Source organism: Stomoxys calcitrans, chromosome 5, assembly GCF_963082655.1.
Source record: "Stomoxys calcitrans chromosome 5, idStoCalc2.1, whole genome shotgun sequence".
Taxonomy (NCBI): domain Eukaryota; kingdom Metazoa; phylum Arthropoda; class Insecta; order Diptera; family Muscidae; genus Stomoxys; species Stomoxys calcitrans.
The window spans coordinates 23,051,368-23,065,628 of record NC_081556.1 but is presented as its reverse complement, the minus strand read 5'-3'; positions in this window follow the sequence as shown (position 1 = coordinate 23,065,628).

Genomic DNA, 14,261 nt, shown 5'->3' with positions numbered 1-14,261 from the left:
AAGTGGGTTACTATCTGGCCATAATCGTCTGGTTCTAGGGGACTTTAATGCGCATCACATTTCATGGCATACTCCCCAAGGTAACGTCCAGCGTTACAGAATAGATTGAAGGCTCCACCTTCTGCACGGTGAATGAGGATGTCCCAAAGTGGATTGCGAGGAGATGTATCAGCTACGGCTCAATTACGTTCCGGTAGATGCAGCAGCCTCAACTCCTACAGAGCAAGGATTGAGGCTGACGTGCACGACATATGTCCCGATTGTGACCAGGGACCACACGATAAACGTCACCTGTTTAACTGTCCAGCCAGATCCCAGATCCCTGTGGACGGTCCCCATCTTAGTCGCAGAGTTCCTGGATCTTGACACTCAACAGTATCAAGCAGACGAAAGTTTGGTGGACTGCTATGGAGAAAAAGTGTAACATAAGGACCATACAACAGGTGCCGAGAATATGTCGTCTTGGCCATTTTTGTCAGATTAAGTGTGAGGCAGCCACTGCGGCTATGAGACTTAAGGCGATGGGAGAATGAATTTAGAATGGGAGCAGCTCATACCATCGTGGTATAGTCGAGGGGACGATAGGAAACCTGGAAGGAAAGGAAGAGTTTTCCGATCGGATACCTGAGTTGAACCTTGAAGTCGAGTGCGAGGCACTGCTGCCATATGGATTGGCGGTACACTAGTATTGCCATCTGGAAGATCATGTTACACGGATGGATCAAAGCTAGAGGACAGAGTGGACCTGGGCGTTTACATTGAGAACCCAGGGACTGACATCTGTTTTAGACTGCCTGACCATAATACGGTTATGCAGGCGGAGATCCGGGCGATCACGGAATGCGTGAAGTGGTGTGGTGCTAACGCGAGGACGTCAAATGTAAACTTCTTTATCGACAGTAAAATTGCCATAAGGGCAATAACAACCAGGACGGTAAGGTCACGAACAGTCTTGCAGTCTCAGAAGGAGATTAACGCCTTCTCAGAGGATGGAAAAATCCGCATCGTTTTGCTGGCGGGCCATAACGGAGTAAGGGGAAATGAAAGGGACACATTAATTGGGACACAGCTACCAAAAGACACCTTATATAGGTCTATCTCGACAGTAACGGACCTGACTGCTATCCCCATGCACTCCTTGTAGGGATAACTAGCGCCAGGAGCAGGCGAGATGGATCTATATTGCTTGGAATGGAGTATCACGAAGGCCAATCCCCACCTCCTTTCCTTAAGCGATCCTTACATAGCACATTGTATCCATGTGATCTGTGCAAGCTGCAGGTGTTGGTCAGCCTTGTCTCCTGGATTGCTGCGACCACCTCCATTCCTTAAGCGATCCTTACGTAGCACATTGTATCCGTCACAACTGTGCAAGCTGCAGGTGTTGGTCAGCTTTGTCTCCTGGATTGCTAAGACCAATATGTTCTTCCGACTCATAAAATCCACTATCTCCTCGATCTTGCTACGGAGACCGTTGCTATTCAATTCCAGAAATGATACACTTCCCGGCACTGGCCTGGCAATATTCGGGCTGGGATGCTGCTGTTTCGTATATTGCCGCACGGGAGAGGTCGGGGGGGGACACATAACCCGACGGCGAGGATGCAGAAGGCGATGAACGACGCTTGTGCCCACTGCTGTCTATGTTCGCACAGCACCTTGCAACATATTCAGTATGACTATATTCCCGTAGTGATATAAGGTCAGAGCAATATCGGAAATGTATCCACTCCTTGTACCGTTTACACCTCACCGACACCGATCGATGATGAAGGCAGTTCTGGCAAATCGAACAGAACCAGGGTTGGGGGTTCTTTTCAATCCCGACACGGACCAGAAGCATGCGGAAAAGGCATTTCGGGATGTGCCTCTCCCATGTCGGAAAAAGGACGAACACGTACACTGAGACGGCAGCCCTAGCCGATGAAGGATTCCATCGTTTCAATCCGGTGCGTAGAACCATGGGATTGTTAGAAAGGTTATATCTCGATGTTGATGAGACATAAAAATGTGTTCTGCGTGCTGTACCTGTGCGGAGAAGGCATTTTGGGATGTGCCTCTTCCATGGCGAAAAAAGGACGAACACGTACACTGAGGCGGCAGACGATGAAGTATTCCATCGGTTCAATGCGGGGCTAATAACCGGCTGCCATGGGATTGTTAGAAATATTGTGTCTCGATGTTGATGAGACATAAAAATGTGTTCTGCGAGCTGTACCTGTTTCTTGGCCCATATAGGTATCACAGAAAATCAGCAAATGGTGGTCTTGTTACGATTACGTTACATTTATTGTTATGCATACTTTTTTGTAAAACTTTTTGATTGACATCTCCAGTTGTATTTGGTATGGGATTTGTTATTGTCTTTATTTTTTTTTCCAAGCAATTGTTTGCTGGTGTCTTGTGAGTCTAACATGTTTGCTTGTAAAACAGATTTATGTGTCTTATTAAAGCCTACAACTAAACGTTGGGCCGCGTTCATACACAAAAAAAAAAAAAAATTCAAAATAGATACTCCAAAACGTACAACAAGCTCTAGAGTAAGATTGGGGGATAAAATAACGCCTTTCGGTGTTTAATTTTAAATCACAATTCAGGCCGAATGACACAACGTGGTCAACAAAATGTTACCGTGTACTCACTTCCCCTCCCAACAACAAGAAATCTACAAAAAAATTACATAGAAAAAACTATCCCAACGTAACATAAAAGATATTAAAGTGTAAAATTGGTGGGTGGATTTAAATAACAACAACTGTAACAACAAAACTTGATTGGCACAATAGCAGTCCAAGTGGCGGCGGCGGCGGCGGCGGCAGTGGCGGAAAAACAAAGATCTAATGGTATTATTAAGACCATTAAATGGCTGTTGATTACAATTGTGTGGTCAGTGTTTGCATCCAAATGTGTTTTTAAAGAAACGAGTCGTGCAAGGAATTTGGAAAATAAATGCATATTTTTGAATATAAATGGTAATATTTTATTTATAATTGGAGGGTGTGTTCTTTTCTTGTTTCTTTGTTTTTTTTTTTTTTTTTTAATCTATAGTGGGAAGTTAGTCCGGAACTGGAAGATTATAAAAATTTTGGCGTTCATGCAGGAAATTTTGAAATATTTATTGGGATTTTACACGTTTCAGAACAACATTTTCAACAAACTGAGGTAGAGAGGAATTTTCATGAGTCACAACTACTAAATATTCCGAAAATTAAAAAAAAAATCTTTTGATAGGTAAAATCGTGTTATAATATTGGGTTGCCCAAAAAGTAATTGTGGATTTTTTAAAAGAAAGTAAATGCATTTTTAATAAGGCTTAGAATGAACTTTAATCAAATATACTTTTTTTACACTTTTTTCTAAAGCAAGCTAAAATTAACAGCTAATAACTGACAGAAGAAAGAATGCAATTACAGAGTCACATGCTGTGAAAAAATTTGTCAACGCCGACTATATGAAAAATCCGCAATTACTTTTTGGGCAACCCAATAGGTGCGGTCGAATCCTATTACACGCCGCCATGGATCACGTTAATTAAGATGTTTGCATTGGATCTGGATTAGAAGAACTTCCTGCAGGTACACAAGATATCATTTTGAGAGATTGAGTTTATATGGGATCTATATTTGGTTGTAAACCGATATGAGCCGTGGGGTTAATCACAATCTTGAGTCCAGTGGTCTCCTTAGCGACCAACAGTGCATTCTTAAAGATCGCACTATAAAAGTTGTTGCAGATGGGTTCTCGTCCGATCCCACCATAGGATTGGGGTATATTAATTTCGTCATTCTGTTTGTATCACCTCGAAATATGGGTCTAAGACCTCATCTTATATATAAAATATCAATTAGTGGTTGTTTGTTCGGTATGGACTAAAAAACGGCTGAACCGATTAACTTGAAATTTTCACAGACTATGTAGGTTGGTCTGGAAGGAAACATAGGTTATAAAATTATTTGATATCGGGAGGGGGGCGGACCCTCCCCTTACCTCAAAAGTACTACCCAAAATTAAAAGTGCACCGATCGGAACAATATGGGATTCAAATGAAAGGTATTCAAGAGTACAGTACGAATTTCATGATAAAAGTTGGGTCCAAAAACCTAGAGGGCCGCCTCAGCCCCAAAACCCCTTAAAAATAGGTTTATTTGACAATCAGGGCAATATGGGATTCCAATGAAAGGTATTACGAATATGGTCAGGACGTAGGAATAGGCTTTATAATTCATTGATAACGAAAGGGGCGGATAAAGAGGGTCTCCTCTACCGTTACCCCAAAAACACCACCCAAAATCAATAGTGGACCGATAAGGACAATGTGTGTATCAAATGAAAGGTATACGGGAGTAGGGGGTAACCCCACCCCCACTAAAACGCCCAAAATGGGCACATTAGTCAATCACGGATATATGGGACTCTTTGTTCTTGTTCCCTATAGACTGAAAAATAGCAGAACCGATTTTCTCGAAATTTTCGCATATTGTCTAATATGGTCTAAAAGAATGGTCTTATGCCAAAAGTAACACCCAAAATCAAAAGTGGATCGATCGTAACAATGTAGGTATCAAATGAAATGTAATCAAGAGTAGAGTACGAATTTCATAATAAAAGTTGGGTCCAAAAATATAGAGGGCCGCCTCAGCCCCAAAACCCCTTAAAATAGGTTGATTTGACAATCATGACAATATGGGATTCCCATAAAAGGTATTCGGGAAGAGATTACGAATATGGCCAGGACGTAGGTATAGGCTTTATAATTCATTGATAACGGAAGGGGCGGACCCTCCACCGTTACCCCAAAAACACCACCCAAAATCAATAGTGGACCGATAAGGACAATATGGGTATCAAAAGAAAAGTATGCGGAAGTAGATAACAAATCTGGCATACAATTTCATGTCGAAGTATAGGGGGTCACCCCAACCCCACAAAAACGCCCAAAATGGGCACATTAGCCAATCGAGAATATATCGGACTCGGTTTGTTCCGTATAGACTGAAAAACGGCAGAACCGATTTTCTCGAATATTGTGTAGGTTGGTCCGAAAGGAAACATAGGCTATAAAATATTTCGATATCGTCAGGGGGGCGGACCCTCCCCCTCATGCCAAAAGCAACACCTAAAATCGAAAGTGGACCGATCGGTACAATATAGGTATCCAAGAAAGGTATTGAAGAGTAGAATATGAATATGGTATTAAAGTTTTAGTCTAAGTACGCATCGGGCCGCCCAGTCCCAAATCTCCCCCAAACAGACATTTTGGAGGTTCATTTCCATATGGGGCTCAAATGAAAGGTCTTCGGGAATTGATTTCGAATCTGGCATACAAAATCTGATCGAAGTATAGGGTGTCACGCCACCCCTCAAAAACGTCATTAGACCCATTATGACTATATGATACTTGGCTGAGCCTATTTTCTTAAAATTTTCATAGATTGTGTGCGTTTGTCTGGAAGGAATATAATTTTTAAATATCGGGTGGAGGCGGGTTATTTGACCCATTATGACAATATGAGACCCAAATGAAAGGTATTTGTGTTTTGGGGTACGACCTAAAGCACCCCCTAAACTGAATTTCATTTCCGTTGGGAATAAAGATCAAATTTTATATCTAATTTCAGTGTAAAGAGCCAGTGGGAGCCCCAACCCCAAAACACCCGCCAAACGGTTCATATTTACCGGCCATGGCAATATGGGACTCAAATTAAAGAGATTTGGAAGTGCAGCACGAATTTGATATCCATATTTGAGTCGAAATGTCTGAGGTGCTATCCCTCCTCTAATGAGAACATTACCCTAAGGAAAAACATTACCATCAGGAACCAAGAAGGGGCTTTGTCCGATGTTCTCACCAGGATTCAAACGCGTTCAGCGTCATAGGCTACAATGCCACAAATCCGATATCCGTATTCAGGGAGAAGTGTCCCCACCCTAAAAAGATATTAGAGAGTTCAAGAAGGCGCAGAAGAGCGGGCCCGGGTCGGCTAATAAAGTATATACTTTTAGAGGGTGCAATTCTTATTCGATTTGGCTGTCATTTTGCACGTGGTGTTTTGGTATCACCTTCAACACCTGTGCTTAGTATGGTCCAAATCGGTCCATAACCTGGTATATCTATCATACAAACCGATCTTGAATATTGACTTCTTGATCCGCTCGGGAGATCGGGGGTCGGTCTAAGGGCAGCTCTATCCAAATAAAGTCCGATCAGAACCGCACTTCAAAGAAATGAATAGGTGTCTACCAGATCTCACTGTGCCAATTTTCATCGAAATCGGATGAAAAATGACGAAATCATTGTCTCAAGACTTTAAGTCTGGAAATCGGTCTATATAGCGGCTATATATAACTAAAATCCAATTTTATGAGATCAGAAGATCAGGTTTATATGCAAAGAGTACGAAATCATAAAAAAAAAAATTGAAAGATGTTTTTATACCCAAGATATATGCAAAATTAGAAATACCCATAAAAGGTATTTATTGAGTATTTACCCAATAAATACCCAAGCGGTGGGTATTTATCCGGTAGTAACCGGTCTCTATTTATGGGGACTTAGACGAATACTTCGAGGTATTACAAACGGAATGACTAGATGAGTATACTCCCATCCTATGATGGTTGGAATAAAAATGTCCTAGACATTTGTAGAGAAGACATAGGTAAAATGTAAGAGCGTGCATGTAAGATACCCTCCACCATGGATCGCATTTGTCGAGTTCTATGCCCAGTGCTTCTTTTTAGGCAAACAAAGAATATTGAATAAGAACTGATATGCAATTGGAGCTATATTAAGTTATACAAGAACGCCCTGTATTATTTCCAATATATTCAGACCATAATAAACACGTATGTTGATGGTCATGAGAGGATCCGTCTGACAAAATTTCAGGCAAATAGGATGAGAATTGCGCCCTCTAGAGGCTCAAGAAGTCAAGACCCAAGATCGGTTAATCCTACAGCTATATCAGGTTATGAACCGATTTGAACCATACTTGGCACAGTTGGTGGATATCATAGCGAAACACGTCGTGCAAAATTTCATTTCAATCGGATAAGAATTGCACACTCTAGAGGCTCAAGAAGTCAAGACCCAAGATCGGTTTATATGGCAGCTATATAAAAACATGGACCGATATGGTCCATTTATAATCTCAATCGACCTACACTTATAAGAAGTATTTGTGCAAAATTTCAAGCGGCTAGCTTCACTCCTTCGAAAATGAGTGTGCTTTCAGACAGACGGACGGACATGGCTAGATCGAAATAAAATGTCACGACGATCAAGAATATATATATTTTATGGGGTCTCAGACGAATATTTCGAGTAGTTACAAACAGAATGACGAAATGAGTATAGTCCCATCCTATGGTGGAGGGTATAAAAACAAGTACAAAGACGTTAAGTTCGGTCGGGCCGAACTTTGGATACCCACCACCTCGGGTTTATATGTAAACCACATTTCGTCGAAATTCGGTGAAAAATGCATACCTTATACCCCATGTTCCGTATTGGACCAAATAGTATGTTCCGATTTGGACCAAATACTAATAAGAACAAATCATTGCTCAATTGTGAATAACAAAATATTGATCTGAACCATATACGACACGGAAGTCGAAACGCCTAACGTAAGTCACTGTGTCAAATTTCAGTAAAATCGGAATGAAAATGGGCCTTTTATGGTCCCAAAACCTTTAATCGAGATATCGATCTATATGGCAGAAAATGCAGAAAAATGTCGAAGAGCCGAACACATCTCATTGTCCCAAATTTCAACGACATTGGACAATAAATTCTCCTTTTATAGGCCCAAAACCTTATATCGAGAGATCGGTCTATATGGCTGCTATATTCAAATCTGGGCCGATCTGAACTAACATTAAGAAGAGTGTCGAAAGGCTTAACACAACTCACAGTCGCAATTTTCGGCGAAATCGGACATTAAATACGCATTTTATGGGTCCAAAACCTTTAATCGAAAGATCGGTGTATATGGCAGCTGTATTCAAATCTGGACTGATCAGTGCCAAATTGCAGATGTATGTTGAGGGGCTTAACATAACTCACTGTCCCAAATTTCGGCGACATCGTTATTGTCCGAGCTATATCCAAATCTGGACCGATTTGGGCCAAGTTGCAGAAAAATGTCGAGGAGCCTAACACAACTCACTGTCCCAAATTTCGGCGACATCGGACAATAAATGTGCCTTTTATGGCCCGAAACCTAATATCGAGAGATCGGTCTATATGATAGCTATATCCAAATCTGAACCGATATGGGTCAAATTAAATGAAGATATTGAAGGGCCTTAACGAACTTACTCTCTCAAATTTCAGCAAAATCGGATAATAAATGTGGCTATTATGGGCCTAAGACCCTATATCGGCGGATCGGTCTATATGGGGGCTGTATCAAGATATAGTCCGATAAATCCCATCCTCGAACTTAACCAGCTAATGGACAAAAAAATGAATCTATGCAAAGTTTCAGCTCAATATCTCTATTTTTAAAGACTGTAGCGTGATTTCAACAGACAGACGGACGGACATGGCTTGATCGTCTTAGATTTTCACTCTGATCAAGAATATATATACTTTATGGGGTCTTAGATGAATATTTCGAGGTGTTGCAAACGAAATGACTTCTTTAGTATACCCCCATCGTTCGGCGGTGGGCATAAAAATAATAATTTTTAAACTGTTGAAAATTTGATCATATTTTATAGTACGTTCCTTGCAATGTAGTTTATTTTATTCATTGCTGGTGCCCATAGAATAATGCTGATTTATTGGAGAAAGTATGAATATGATGACTCAATTCATGGTGATAAATTATGGTGTGTTAATTTCTAAATATTTTTCCAAATGACAAATTTATGGTGGGTGACATGTGTGAGAATGAGATCTCCAACATAAATGGTAATTGCACGCAGCATGACCATCTATCATCAGCTTTTGTTCGTCACTGCCAATCTTAAGCTTGGGGTCACGTACAAAATACATTTCCTTAAAAAATCAATATAATGATGAATAGAAAAAGCCGTTACCATACGACCATAGAAACAAAACAATAAAATGACAAATTTTCAAAACGAAGAAAAAACAAAAAATAGAAACCAAACCAAACCACTCAATTTTTATTTAAATTTCCATAACATGGAATTCCTCTCGACGCAAGTACTTATACATGTGCCACTCTGTTAGAAAATTGCGGTCAAAAATTCTCAATTCCTATATCTAGCGAAACAAAACGTAACTGACAATAAACTTTTTGAAATAAATTCTCAAACATTTCAGTCATTTTGTATGAAAGTACAAATGAAATGGAGAAGAAAAGAAAAGCCACAACATCAAGTACAAAACCTTCTTATGGGCCACAACCCATCGGCCGCACAGACCATACCGGACCAGCGCGTTCAACGAAAAAAAAAAAAATATGACAATTTCATTAGAAAATCTACTACGTCAATGTCAAAAATTTATAACAAAAGACATGTTAAAAATTACATGACAAGTTTAAGGTAAATTGAAGAAAAGTCGTCATAGTCGTTTACTTGTTCGTACCCTCCATCATCGCGTCTTTTCGTTGTTGACGTCCACTCTTGATCTTGGGCCAGACTTTTTTCCCATTGTCCATGTCTCTCTGCAACTTAAAGTCATGAAACCGGCATCAGCAATACCAAAAAAAAAAAAAAACAAAAAAAATATGGTTAAATAACTGAGAGAAAAAAAGGGTACAACAAGTTACCAGTAATAAACATGCAGCCCAACTTACAGTCAGACAGACGGCCGGGCAGACAATCAGAGACAAAACACTCAAATGTGGTACAAAGTAGGAAAAAGTGACTGAATGATGACGACTACATGCTTCACATATCAAAAGACTGTGTGGCCAAACGATGTGTTTTATGACAGTCCAACTTGGTACTTGGATACCAAATTCCTTCTACATGGTGTAGGATATATTTTCTTGAAAGTGCGAGGGGGGAAGACAAACGCTAACTGAAACAATAGTTAAATAAAAAAGTAACAACAACAACAACAGGTAACAGATAGCAATGACCAAATAATAAAGATGTACACTCATAAAGAAATCTGTGTTTGTATTTCAGACAGACGGACAGAGAGACAGACGGAACTTCTAACATATGAATATGAAAGAAAGAAAACTGCATTGCCTTAGTCCATACGATATAACAACACCAGCAATAACAATATCTGCATCCAGTTTAACAGCTGAGTAGATGTTAGTATCGAAACAGGTATGCTCATTAACCAAACGGCAAGAGCCTTCTTAAAAATGATCTACACAGATTTTTTTGAATACTCTTGAAACTATAAGAACGGATACCAAAATGGTAAAGGGTGTTTGTAATCATATAGTCACACCGTTTGTTAAAAATTTATTGGGTTGCCCAAAAAGTAATTGCGGATTTTTCATATAGTCGACGTTGAAAATTTTTTTATAGCTTGTGACTCTGTGACTACATTCTTTCTTCTGTCAGTTATAAGCTGTTACTTTTAGCTTGCTTTAGAAAAAAAAGTGTAAAAAAAGTATATTTGATTAAAGTCCATTCTAAGTTTTATTAAAAATGCATTTACTTTCTTTTAAAAAATCCGCAATTACTTTTTAGGTAACACAATATAAATAGATTAGCAACTGTAACAACTATCGTTCAAAATTTATTTGTTAGGTAAACTGATGGTAGAATTCAGCAATCAATTTCTTAGGAAATTCAATACATTATGATATTAAAGGAAGACAATAACAAAGAAGAATACTTCTAGGCTCTACAACTTAAAAGAACAAACTGTCAAATCATGAAAAAGAAATGAAGATCTAAGTTAGGTCTATACGGCAGCTATACCTAAGTATGGTCCAGATTCAGAACATGTGAATAAGCCTCTTATATAACTTTCTGTTCTAAATTTCAACTATTTCGGAAAAAATATGCCGTTTATGCTTTAAAGTCCTTTAATTAAGAGATCAGTGTGATATGACAGATATTTCCAAATGCTGTCCGATTTGAACCAAACACGGTGCAGATGTCGAGGTCTTTGAAACTATTTGCTGTTTCCAATATCGGCCAAATAGGGTAATAAGTACACTTTTTATGGGCCCAAGATCCTAAATCGGGCGATCGTTCGGGAGAAAAATATCTTCGAACTTAACCAGCCTATGTTAAAACAAGTAAGAAAGTGCTAAATTCGAACGGGCGGAATTTTATATACCCTCCACCATTGATCGAATTTGTCGAGTTCTATGCGCGGAATCTCTTTTTAGACAAACAAAGTATATTGAGTAAGAACTGTTATGCTATTGGAGCTATATCAAGTTTTATTGGATTGCCCAAAAAGTAATTGCGGATTTTTCATATAGTCAGCGTTGACAAACTTTTTCACAGCTTGTGACTCTGTAATTGCATTCTTTCTACTGTCAGTTATCAGCTGTTACTTTTAGCTTGCTTTAGAAAAAATGTGTAAAAAAAGTATATTTGATTAAAGTTCATTCTAAGTTTTATTAAAAATGCATTTACTTTCTTTTAAAAAATCCGCAATTACTTTTTGGGCAACCCAATAGTTCGATTCGGACCATAAATGAATGCTGAACATTGTAGAAGTCATTGTGTAATATTTCAGTTCATTCGGATAACAATTGCGTCTTGTAGGGGCTCAAGATACAAAATCGGGGAATAGGTTTATATGGGAGCTGTATCAAGCTATTGATCGATTCAGACCATATTAGTCACATATGTTGAAGGTCATGAGAGAAGCCGTTGTATAAAATTTCAGTCAAATCGAATGAGAATTGCGCCTTCTAGAGGTTCAAGAAGTCAAGATCCCAGATCGGTTTATATGGCAGCTATATCAAAACATGGACCGATTAAAACCATACTTAGTGCAGTTGTTGGAAGTACTACCAAAACACTATGTGCAAAATTTCAGTTAAATCAGACGAGAATTGCGCCCTCTTGAGGCTCAAGAAGTCAAGACCCAAGATCGGTTTTTATGGCAGCTATATCAAAACATGAACCTATTAAAACCATACTTAGCGGTGTTGTAGAAGTGCTACCAAAACACTACGTGCAAAATTTCAATAAAATCGGTTAAGAATTGCGCCCTCCAGAGGCTCAAGAAGTCAAGATCTCAGATCGGTTTATATGGCAGCTATATCGGTTTATGAACCGATTTGAACCTTATTTGACACAGTTGTTGAAAATAAGAATAAAATACGTCATGCAAAATTTCAGCCAAATCGGATAGGAATTGCGCCCTCTAGAAGCTCAAGAAGTCAAGTCCCCAGATCTGTTTATATGACAGCTATATCAGGTCATGCACCGATTTGAACCATACTTGGCACAGTTCTTGGATATCATAACAAAAATTCTACGTGCAAAATTTCAATAAAATCGGTTAAGAATTGCGCCCTTCTGAGGCTCTAGAAGTCAAGATCCCAGATCGGCTTATATGGCAACTATATCGGTTTATGAACCGATTTGAACCTTATTTGAAGCAGTTGTTGAAATTAAGAATAAAATACGTCATGCAAAATTTCATTCCAATCGGATAAGAATTGCGCCCTCTAGAAGCTCAAGAATTCAAGACCCAAGATCGGTTTATATGACAGCTATATCAGGTTATAAACCGATTTGACCCATACTTGGCACAGTTGTTGGATATCATAGCAAAACACGTAGTGCAAAATTTCATTCCAATCGGATAAGAATTGCGCACTCTAGAGGCCAAAGAAGTCAAGACCCAAGATCGGTTTATATGGCAGCTATATTGAAACATGGGTCGATTTGGCCCATTTACAATACCAACCGACCTACACTAATAAAAAGTATTTGTGCAAAATTTCAAGCGGCTAGCTTTACTCCTTCGAAAGTTAGCATGCTTTCGAAAGACAGACAGTTAGCATGCTTTCGACAGACGGACGGACGGACAGACGGACGGACATGGCTAGATCGACTTAAGATAACATGACGATCAAGAATGTATATACTTTATGGGATCTAAGATGAATATTTCGAGGAGTTACAAACATAATGACGAAATTAGTATACCCCCACCCTATGGTGGAGGGTATAACAAGTAGATAGGCCTTTAGTTCGGTCGGGTCGAACTTTGGATACCCACCACCTCGGATATATATACTAACCAACTTTCCTCATAATATGCTGAAAAATGCATAACTTATGACCCATAGCATCCACATCTAAATATAGTCCAATCTCCACTACATTCAGGAAGGCTACGAAAGGGTCCAACATTGGGCCCATTAAATGCACATTTAATGGGCCCAAGAACTTAAATCGGGAGATCCAAATAAATAGGGCACGGATGTCAAAGAGCTTAAAGCGGCTCACTGTGCCAAATTTCTGCGAAATTGGACAATAATTTTAACATTTTATGGGTCCAAGACCTTAAGTCAGGAGATCGGTCTTTATGGTAGCTATATCTAAAAATAGAAGGCCACCGCAACGCAGACGTTAGCATGTCCGCCTATAACGCTGAACGCATGGGTTCGAATCCTGACGAGACCATCAGAAAACAAGGATTCTCCGAAATATTTGACAAATCAAGTCAATACGACAAGGACGAACACCACATCGCGTTAAGAACAAGTAGAACTGTGAATAAATTATTCAGAAAGACAAAATGTAATATTAACAAGTAAATAGGCGTTAAGTTCGGCCGGACCGAACTTTGGATACCCACCACCTCGGGTATATATGTAAACCACCTTTCGTCAAATTCGAATGAAAAATTCATACCTTATGACCCATAGCAGCTGTATGGAAATATGTTCCGATTTGGAACAAATACTAATAAGTACCAGTCACCGTCCAATTGTGTATAAGACCTAAAACCAAAAACAAATACCGATCTGAACTATATATTGGGTTGCCCAAAAAGTAATTGCGGATTTTTCATATAGTCGGCGTTGACAAATTTTTTCACAGCTTGTGACTCTGTAATTGCATTCTTTCTTCTGTCAGTTATAAGCTGTTACTTTTAGCTTGCTTTAGAAAAAAAGTGTAAAAAAAGTATATTTGATTAAAGTTCATTCTAAGTTTTATTAAAAATTCATTTACTTTCTTTTAAAAGATCCGCAATTACTTTTTGGGCAACCCAATATGAAAGCCTAACATAAGTCACTGTGTCAAATTTCAGTGAAATCGGATTATAAATGCGCCTTTTATATGGCAGCTATATTCAAATCTGGACCTGTCTGAGCCAAATTGAAATCAAAGAA